This window comes from Pteropus medius, unplaced genomic scaffold (genome assembly GCF_902729225.1).
Source record: "Pteropus medius unplaced genomic scaffold, Ma_sr-lr_union100, whole genome shotgun sequence".
NCBI classification, from domain to species: Eukaryota; Metazoa; Chordata; class Mammalia; order Chiroptera; family Pteropodidae; genus Pteropus; species Pteropus medius.
The window spans coordinates 5,723,624-5,734,716 of record NW_024349505.1 but is presented as its reverse complement, the minus strand read 5'-3'; positions in this window follow the sequence as shown (position 1 = coordinate 5,734,716).

Sequence of the window (11,093 nt, the reverse complement as noted above, 5' to 3'; positions counted from 1 at the left end):
TATTAAAAAACAAAAAACAAAACAAAACAAAACAAAACCAATAAAGTTTACACTGGCTACTCCAGGGGGAAGGTAAAAAGAAGGAGGCTAAGGGGACAGGTGAACACAGTTACCTTAAAATGAGTGTCTGCAGTGTGCCAAGAACCCTGACTAGAGGTTCATATACATCATTCATTTTCCTCAGTCTGTAGACTCAAGCAGATGGAGTTATGCCACTTACTAGTGTGACTGTGGGCAAATGACTCACAAGCTCTGCGGCCCCATCTCTGTGGAGAGAGAGTGGATCTGAGTGGTCACCGCACACACACTGTGTTCAGATCCAGTTCTGCGTTTGTGAACTGTGTGACCTGGCAAGCTGCTTCATCATGTGCTTCCTGTGCCTTTTCTCTGAAATAGAAATGGTCGCGACAGTGCCCACAGCAATAAGGGTCGAATGTGTTCAAATAAGTAAGATGCTTGGAGCAATAACCAGCTTGAGGAAGGAGCAAGCTATCATTTCGCATGTTACTGAACATTTTTAGAAAGTAACTTTAACACAGTCTTCGGCAAGAAGCACACACCGGTCTAGCTATCATCGACTTTTTAAAATTATTACTTATTTTGTATTATTTTAATATTATTAGTATTTTATTTTTTATTATTACTATTATTACCTTCAGAATTAGAGATGACAAGCCTGCAGTCTTCCTTGCTAATGTACTTGAAAAGAGAGTGACAAAAGAAAAGAGCTGTAGCTTCTTGTCACTCAAACCACGGGCCAGATGGAAAGCCAGGACATCACCTTTGAGCATGGTAGAAATACAAAATCTCAGACTCCAGTTCAGACCTGTGACTCAGAATCTGAATTTTAACTAGATTCCAGGTGAGTCGCAGGAGAGTTTAAGGGTGAGAAGCACTCTGCTCTAACACTCCGGTTCTCAACCCGCTGGAATTACATTTGGAATATACTGATGTCTGGATGCCCACCACCCCTCTCCTCTGAAGTTCCATTTAATCAGCTGGAGCTTGAAATGTTAACAGCTCCCTGGGTGATGCCTATGTGTGCAGTCAAATTGAGAACAACCATCTAGCTTTTGGTCCACGGGGAGTTGGGCTGTAGGGGTGACAGGAGTTTAGTTTCTTCGGCAAGTGCCAATGAGAGTTCTGGTTTGTTTTCTTTCTCTTCGGGCCCAGTGGAAATATGAGGGGACACGGAGAGGACACATTCTTCTCTCCCGCCCCCGCCATTCCCCAGTCTTCATTCCAGCTAACGGGACACGTGACAAGGCTTGTGCACACTTCCTGGCCAATGTTGCTATTTCTCTTTGTTGCAGGTCACAGTGTCTATCCTGTGTTGCCTGGTGCTGTCTCTCTCACTCAGTCCTGTGTGAATGGGCCTTGGCTTCTCTGCAGTGGGAGTTTGTATTTCCTTGAAACGGGGTGCTTCTACTTCTTTCATCTCCTTCCCACTGTTTATGATACCTAGCGGCTGCTTGGTTGGAGAAAACCCAGCCAGAGAGCTGACCTTTCCTGTGAGGCCCTCAACCCCTGATGGAAAATTCACATTCCCATCAGGCTCAGGCAAGTGATCCAAGTGAGTGTTGCTGTCAGGATGACGGCTCGCGCCCCATCGTAAGGCCGAGGACACTTCCCAGGGCCAGCCCTCTATTTTTTGGGAATGAGGGTCATGGGGCTGTCATTTTCTGAATTTTTAAGAGAAGCTGCAAACTTGGAATTTTATGAAAAAAAGGTTCCAATTTTTAAATGTTGGCAGCTAATTCAAAAAATTCAAAAGCCCTGTTGGCTAAATAAAACATTTCCAGAGGCCAGAGTTGGCCCATTGACCTCAGAGACATGTCCCCTGTTCTAAATTTCATTTGGGTTACAAAAGTTCCAAGAGCGACTAACCTAAGTGATCTTGCTCTACACCTGGAGCTAGTCAAAAGGTGAGACAACTAGAGTCCTCTAAGTCACATGCTCAAAGCTTTGTAATTCAGGTGACTTGGTAGTTAGATAGACCCCCTGCCAAAGGCACACTTCCATATGCCTAGGCCTAAGCATGGCTGTTTCTGACTCCCACCATTTAAGATTCCTGTATGTCCTCCCACGGTCACAGTGGACCCCTGCCTGACCTGGGGCCAGATATCGTAGGAGTTGTGCAGAGTATGTTGTATTTCCCCAGGATAGCAGATTAGAAGGAAAGAAAAAAGGATTTATGCTCTCAGTCTTTGCCCTCCCCCGCTGAACAGCAGACAGCCCAGCATTTGACAGAGCTCCTTGTTTTGTGCTAACACATCTCTCCTAGTGACCAAATGTTTCTCCCTCAATATTCCCTTTATACAAGATGATGTGACTTGTGCTTGTTGCTAATATTAGATTTGCAACAGATGCCCTCATTGTTGGGTCCTGGGTACATGTAGAGCAGATTAATAAAGCAAAGACGAAGGCCTCAAATGCCCAGTGAATTTAATAGCACAACTTGCTCAAGGGGCTGGGGTTCCCACTGTGTTAGGCTCGGTGAAGGGGACAGGACTGTGAGAGACTCAGGAACTGAGTCCACAGTCTAGGAACCTTTGGAAATGTAGGGAGAGCTCTTGGAGGGAGCGGCAGGGGGCATAAAGCATCAAGGGGAGGCAACTTCAAGCGGAGACAAACAGTAATACCCAGGTCTGTGGTGAAAATGACAAGTCATCTAATCACGACTGGTGGCCAAAATTAGGAGCCAGAGGAACCAGATAGCAAGTCTAGGGAGAGAGTAAATAGTTTAATAAATGCCACTGATGTCATGGCTCTTTCTGTTTCATTTGTTTCAATAAAACAAAGCCTCTTCAGACAAATCAGAGGAGGATGTTTACATACCACGAACCTCCTAGGTCTTAGCGCGAACTGCTGGGACTTTGTTTGCCCCACCCTCATCTTGGGAATGCTCTCATCTCACTTCTGCAAGATAATTTAAGTGTTTCTTAATATCTACTGAATGTGCTTTTTCTTTTATTTAGTCCCCTCAAATTTTTATTTAGTCGCCTTAACGCTTATGGAAGTTAACGTACTGCATGGTATAGTTTGTGTCTGTCTGACTCTGTTGCTTCCTACACGTGCCGCGTGCTAGCAGACATTGTCCTAATGGACATTTTTTGCCCACAGTGATTTCAGTGCTAATGCATCGGAAGGCTAGCTGAGACTTAGTCAAAGCCGGTGGATGCAAGGTCTTTTGGTCTCAGGAGGGTTGTGCTGGAAAGGTTCTGTGCTCTAAACATCCTACCTTGATTTAGAATTGAATTGTCAAGTTGAATCCTGTGCTAACCTGTCTGCAAACTAAATTTAATCATTCTGAAAGTAAAACCAGAGCCCTAAAATATCTGTCTCGTAAGTTCCAGATTTCTGGAATTGTGGGTTTTTTTTCCTCTAAATGGAAGTCTGGCAAACTACTTATAAAGGAACTATATGGAAGAAATGAACTAGCATTTACTGAATTTTGCTATAGGATAAGTGCTTTACGTTGGTTATTTCATTTAATTCTCAGGTCAACAATATGAGGTAAGTATTATTCTCATTTTGCAGATGAGGGATTTAAGGTTCAGGGAGCTCAAACAGCTTGTAAGTGGCAGAGTTCAGATTCAAACAAAAGTTTCTTGATGCTCAAACCTATGCTTTTTCCATTTATCTGCATTATTGGAGCTTTTTAAAATTCACAGATGATGTTACATGCAGAGTAAGACGGATACACATAGACAGAGATAGGACTGAGTATTTTCCTTAATTTTTTTCTAGTGATAAAAATAAACAGTTGTTTTAAACTCATAAGTAATTACAATAGAATAGATACTTGGGCAGATGGATTTTCTGAAAGAAGTGTTTAGAGTTCTGTGTTGAGATGACCTGATGGCTTAGACTACGGATTCCAGGACAGCCGAGACGATATTTCATTCCCTCTGTATCCCCAGCAATTAGCACTAAACCTGTCCCACAGTGGGGAGGGTGGCACTTCTGTTGGTTGAATGAATAAATTTCTCCTTTATCCACATCAGTATTTGGAAGAAAGAAACCACCTACTTATTTAAACAGAGTTCCTTCACTCACTGAGCAGACTGCTGTCTTCAATAAAACTGCCATAGACTGAACATTTGCATCCCCCAAAAGAAGTAGTGCCTTTGGGAAGTGATTAGGTCAGAGAGTGGAGTCCTCATGAAAGAGATTAGTGCCCTTATGGAAGGGACCCAGAGAACTTGTGTGTCCCTTCTGCCAGGTGGGGACACATATCTAGAAACCAGAAGGTGGGCTCTCACCAGGCACTTTGATCTTGGACTTCCCAGCCTTCAGAATTATAAGAAATAAATGTTTGTTGTATATAAGCCACCGGCCTATGACATTTTGTTTCAGTCTGAAAGGACTATGACAAATACTAAGTAATATTAACGAGGGTTAGGCAAGGAGCCAAGCCAAGCAGTTTATCCATATCTGAGAAGGCAGATTTTGGTCATCAGGCTTCAGCAGAACCTTCATTTCATGTTTTCAGTTTAAGGTAGAATGACTAAGCACCTTATTCATCTATGAACAACTATGGAAAATGAGAATTTTTCTAAAATTTATACTTAACTAAATCTACAGTCGTTTCCAAACTTCAACTGAATTAAATAGTATTTGCTTAAAAAGAGTATTTTTTCTCATAAGATAGTTTGTTTTATCTCTATGTGAAATTTTAAATATATAAAAATAGAATAAAATAATTTTACTTATTCTAACATACAAAGACAATTATTGAACTCTTTTCAAAGATCTTTTAATATCCTTTGCATGTGTTCACACAGTATGATCATACCATGAATAAAATTTTAAATTTTACTTTCCTAATTTTTCTTTCTATGATAAACATGTTAATAGACTTTAGTTTTTGCCTGGAAAGTTTTTTTTTTTAACTTTTTTAATGCAAAAGAAATATATATTCTAGATAAATAAAAATATACAGATAAAAAATATAAAAATTATTCAAAATGAGAAAAATGAAAAATGTAACTGTTAGAATGTTGTGCGTTTTCACATTGACAGTTGAATAGATTTTAAGAGGGAACATTAAATCAGCAAGAAACAAAAAGTCAGGGAGGCTCGTTTTGATCCTCTTTCAAAATATACAACATTCGCTTGTATCTGCATATATATTATCTAAATAAACTTATTTTGGAGCTCAGAAGTTGAGCCGAATTAACGTTGGTGGGAAGAGACTTGGGAGTCACTCATAGGACCAGTCTCTAAGGTTTGCGAAAGCATTACTGGATATGTGATATTTTAAAAAAATATATTTATTAAAACTCTTAAGGAGAGTGCTGTATACGATTAGATAACAATACTTTGATTAGCTACTTGAGGAAGGGTGTAAAATCTCTTGAGTAGCCAGATAGTCACTATTCTTCTAAGAAAGCGATCACTTAACCATAGGGCTTTTGTCTTGCTCCTTGGGATTTGCAGATTCACAGTCAAAGCTGGATTGCTGAGCCCTACCATCAGAGATCCTACTTCTTCGCTGTATCTCAGAGCATCCACTCTCTCCGATAAATAATTAGGTAAAGAATATTAATCTAAAGGGGCTCCTGTCCAAGGCATACATGTCTCAGCAGTTTTTAGTGAGATATCACCTTTCTGAGATCTTGGCTAAGACAGAGGGTGGGTACCAGAGGTTTCCTCCAACCCCAAGCCAGGTATTAAGAGCACCTTCCCTCTTTCCTGGGAACTGGGTCAATCATGTTATTATTTGACATTGTTATCTTGGACCTTTGTTTAAAAATGAGTTATGTTGATAGGCTCAGATGAGGTCAGAAGAGCTATTTCTATATCTTATATATATGTCTATATCATCCATTAAATAATTATTTAGTACTTTTTATGTGCTTTTCTAAGTCTTTTGTATCCTGAATATCAGCACTTCTAAGACAGCACTGATTATAAGATGCATCATTATTTACGTACCAGCGAGGCAATTAAATTATGCCACACTATCAATTATAAAATGCACCTCAATTTCAAAGATACTAAAATGTGAAAGAAAAGCATGTCTTAGAATAGATGAAATATGGTATATGAATGCATTTAAAACTTAAAACACTAGGAGGTAGATTCTGTCATTATTCTCATTTTATAGGCGAGAAAATTGAGACATAGAAAGGCTCAATAATTTGTCCAAGATCACATGATCAGTAAGAGGAGTCAGCATTTGAACCTAAACAGTCTAACTCCAGAGTTCAAGCTCATACACTGCACTCTTCTCCCTATAGATATGGAAAGCCAAAAAAAAAAAAAGTTTCAGAAACATTATTTAAAATCGTTTTTATTAACTTATTTTTTATGGAAGTATATCAGAAAAATTATTACAAATATTTTTCTGCATGAGGGATTCAAAGTTATTCCAGTCTGAAGTACTTCTCTAACATCTGAACGAATATCCAAAAGACAGTTGAACAACTCAGAAGTGCCCAGTAGTTCTATGGGCAAAGTGTCTTTTTTATTGCGAGCTAATGGAGAGAGAGTATGTTTGTGTACACACGTGCACTTCTAGGGGAACTGAAGTTGTCAAATATTACTTTTAGACATCATCCAAAGTGTAGCTTTGCTAGAAAGAAGACAGCTCTGCCTACAATTTCAATTGAGCATGACTCAGCCTCCTGTTGGCTTGGTCGTCAGCCACCTTTTTGACTCAGAGGCCTTCCGCCTCTCACTAGAGGATTTGAGCCAGGCATGCTTGCTTAGGTTTAGTCATGTTTAGGAAAATAAATCAGGTATGCTTTTTCTTAATTAATTAATTAATTTATTTATTGTGGTGACATTGGTTAACGAAGTCCAGTAAGTTTCAGGTGTACAATTCAACAGTAAGGCATATATATATATTGCACTGTGTGTTCACCGACCATAGATTTCTTTCTGCCACCACATATTTGACCCTTTTACCCCATTTACCTCCCCCCCACCCCTCCCCTTTTCCTCTGGTAACCACTAGTCTATTGTCCATGTCCTTGAGTCTCAGTTTGTCCTGTTTGTTGCTTTTAGGTTTATATCTCACATATAAGTGATATCACGTGATTTTCAACTTTTTCTGTCTGGCTTATTTCGCTTAGCATGATTATCTCGAGGTCCATCCATGTCATCACAAATGGCAGTATTTCATCTGTTCTTATGGCAAATCAGGTAATCTAACCCAAATAGGAGCTACTCCTTAGCCTCTTCACCTCTCCTAGTAATTCGAAGAGGGTTAATTTACTCATTATTTGCCAATTTCACACAAGTGCTAGACAATCTACAGAGAAGAGAGCCAAAGAAGTAGCTTCAAGCACCTAGAAATTAATTATTCTAGTTCGTGAGCCACTGTTTCAACATATGTTATCATTAAGTGTGATTTTCTGCCATTCCCATTGTCCTGAGCTTCTTCCCCGCAGATTAGCCTAGGTGACCTTTATCTATCCTCTTAACACATAGTACTTCCCTTAAAGAGCACTTCTCACATTGTATTGTAATTGCTTGTGTGTCCATCTGTCTTCCCTACCTACTTCAAGTTCTCTGGTGAGAAGGTCTTGCTCTGGAATGGAGCTGGATACAGCATGAAGTCAATGTTATGGAACTCACTGGCTGCATGTGAGTTCCCTGCATTGCCCTTCCCTGGTCTAAGGCAGAGCAGCTTTGTTACCTTTGTGGCATGGAGAGGGGCTAGCATGAGTGTCATGAGAGCAGGGGCCAGGTTTAACTTTGCTGCCCCTGAATACCTGGCATCTAGCATAATGGATGGCTCATGGTAGATGTTTTAAAAAATGTTTTGAAAATGAATGAATTAATCAGAGCATGAGAATCCCAATGAAGTTTCATGGAGAAAAGTTTTTCCTTTTATTTATTCATTTACTCACTCACTCACTGTATTGAATACTTACCCTATAACAGGCACTATGTTTATGTCTAAGGAGGAAGGTAGTGGTTAGATGTAGGGGAAATATCGGGCTTAGTAGACACTATGAAAAGGGGCCCTTAACCTCATGTAGGGCAGGAGGGGACAACGAGTGAGGGCACGCTTATCAAGAAAGTAGGTGACCTGAGGAACTAATGTTTAACTAGATTGTATAAACAAAGAAACAAACAAACAAATAAATAAAACAATGGAAACCTAAAACTAAATAAAAGAGTGAAGGGATGGGAATGTGTGGTGAGAATTTTAGGCCAACGGAAGTAGCTTACGGTGCTAAGGCTCAGGGACAAGAGAGAACTCTGTGTATTCAAGGAACCGCAAAAAGTTGAATACCGTTTAGAGCACAGACAGCCAGGTAGGAGTGGCAGGAGATGAGGTCAGAGTGGAAGTGGCCAGATCTCAGTTGTCTGGGGGTCAGGTGGAGAGTGGAGCTTCTTCTTAAGATGAATGGAGAGTGATCAAAGGCCTGTAAGCATAGAATGACATCATCAGATTTATTTCAGGAAGTCACTCCAGCTGGAAAATGGATTGGAGAAGATGAAGGGATAAAAACTGGGTATGAGAGATGAGGGCGATTTGGTGTTAGGTGGTGGTATTAGGGATGCAGTTGTCATTAAGCATTGAGACAGTAAGGGGTAGAGGTTGGAGAAGTGTCTAGACGGCCCATGTTTTCAAGCTTGGGACAGAAACAACCAAACCGCAGAAGTGCAAGTAGAATGTCATTTTATTCCACATCAGCCATTATTTTTCCTCTTCGGGGATATGCTGAAGGCTATTAACAGATGTTGGATTGGCATGGGTGTGAGTGCAGAGGCCTAAGAGGATCTGGTTTGAAACCCTCCCCTGTGAAAAGAGTCTGGAAAAGAAAAAGGACTAGAGGCAAGAAATAGCAGTGAACTATCGATGGATTGTGTATTGCACATAAAAATGCAGCTAAAGATAGTCTTCCCCTGGAATGAGCAGTCAGCAAAAGCTTTAATTAGACCAAGTCACTCCCACCCTGTAGTATGTTCCAGAATCTTGGGTGAGGACATTTGTAATTTGCAAAATTATTTTCAGTATTATAATTTTTATCTTAGGAAGGCAAGCAAACAAAAAGAACCTCTATTGTTTTGTACTGTAAACTAAAGGAAAATAGTAGACAAAATCATCCTCGCTGTGGGATGTGCAAATGTTCTGTGTACACATGTGTCAGTCACCGACAGAGGCCTGAGGGGAAACTAGAATCTGCCTCGGGGGTAGGGGAGGAGTGGCAGAGTTACTTATGCTTATCCAAGAGGAGACAGGGATCAAATTTGAGAAACAGTGGATTAAAGTCGTATAAATACCAATATTTTATTTTATCATATTTCCTGCATTTGTTGAATTATAACGTAAGCTTCATATTTGACATCTATTACTCTAGACTCTGTAGTAGCCACCAAGATCCAAAGACCAAGAAGAGACAACCCTTGTCCCCAGCAGTGTATGTTCTAGCACAGAAGGCAGATACAGGAATTATTAATGCCCTAACATGATAAGCACCATATAATAGAAGTACTTACAGAGAACACAAGGAGAAGGGAGGATTGCTTTGTAGTTGTTTAATTGTATTTATATATTTATTTATAGTTGACAACATGAATTGACATACATTAGGGAACATGTATAATCCCATATAATATAAATATAAAAAATCCTATAAAATCCATAATCCTCACAACCTCCAAGGAAAGGCATCATCCCCAAGAGAGGACATGACTGAGGTCTGCAAGGGTGAGATATCTTGGCTGAGATACTGTTGTAGCTGCCAGCCCCTGATAGACACACAGACCACCAGAAATCAGTGAGTTATAGGAAACACGCTCTTTATTCAGCCAGCTGGGTCTGCTAGGGGTACGTAGACCCCAAAGTAAGCAGCCCTGAAATGTAGAGGTACAGGGTTTTTAAGCCCTAAACCCCATTCTTTATTCTGTTTGAACACACAGTCTATTTTTCTTCTTTTTCCTGTCAACCCACAGGTCGGTTGTGCAAGCGGGGGTACAGAAGCAGAAAGCTTATTGTTAGAATGTTATGTTCCCATGGGTGATAGCCTATGTTCCCATGGGCGATAGCCAAGCAGTAATTTTCCAGCTAGCACAATATAAGTACTAGATGACCAAGATCATCAGCCCCAGATCAAAGAGGTTTCTAAGACTAGCCTCTTCTGTAACATCATACTAAACATGCCTGTCTTTTTTTTAATTAACATACAAATTTAGGTTTCATTTTAGGGACCAAATCTAGTCAACATTTTTAGGAATTGAAGCCTGTAAGGATTTGTTCTTGAGCTCCAAAATATGTTCTCCCAGCAATTCATCTCCTACTTTGCAGGTTCACCTTACAGATTTGCTGTGACTTAAGGCTTCGGAATCAGACAGATGTGGTTTAAATCTGGCTCAAGACTTGCTGGCTATGCCATCTTAGGTGAGCATCAAAACACTCGACCTTAGTTCCCCACGTGACACACTGGGGAAATAAGATTAAGTAAAGTGATGTAAGGAAAGGCACCTGGCTCTGAGTAGGTGCTCTGACTGTACCTCTAGTACTGCCTTAGTCTGAGCTATCATCTCTCATCTGGATTATTGCAAATATTTTTCTTCACTCATTCTGGACCACTCGAATCGGCCCATTTCTGCCCAGAGAGCAAATGTGATTGCATCGCTACCATTGAAAGATGAAAATCCTCAATAGAATTTATAATATTTCTTTCCAAACTGCAAGTCATGAGCCATTAGTGGGTCATAGAAACAATTTTGCGGGTCATCACTGACCTTTTAAAAAAGTGGAAAATAGAAATGTGAGATTGCATTGCCAATAGTAAGCATACGTATTATTACATGGAACTTATTTTCTCATTGTGGATTCTGTCAAAAAACGTTTGAAGGCCTCTGGCCTAAGATACCCTCAATGATATGACTCAGTCTCCTTCTTTAGCCCCATTTCTCCTCCCAGTTCTCTTTCTGCCCACACTGGCCCTCCTTAAATTACTCCAACATGGCATGTTCCTTCTGATGGGAGACCCCTCAGCACAAGCTGTTTTCCTCTTTGCCCAGTTAATGTCATCCTCTAGGTCTCAGCTCAGACGTCATTTCAGGCAAACTCAGACCATACCCTGAATCCCTACCGGAGTCAGGTTCTCATAGATTCATGTTCA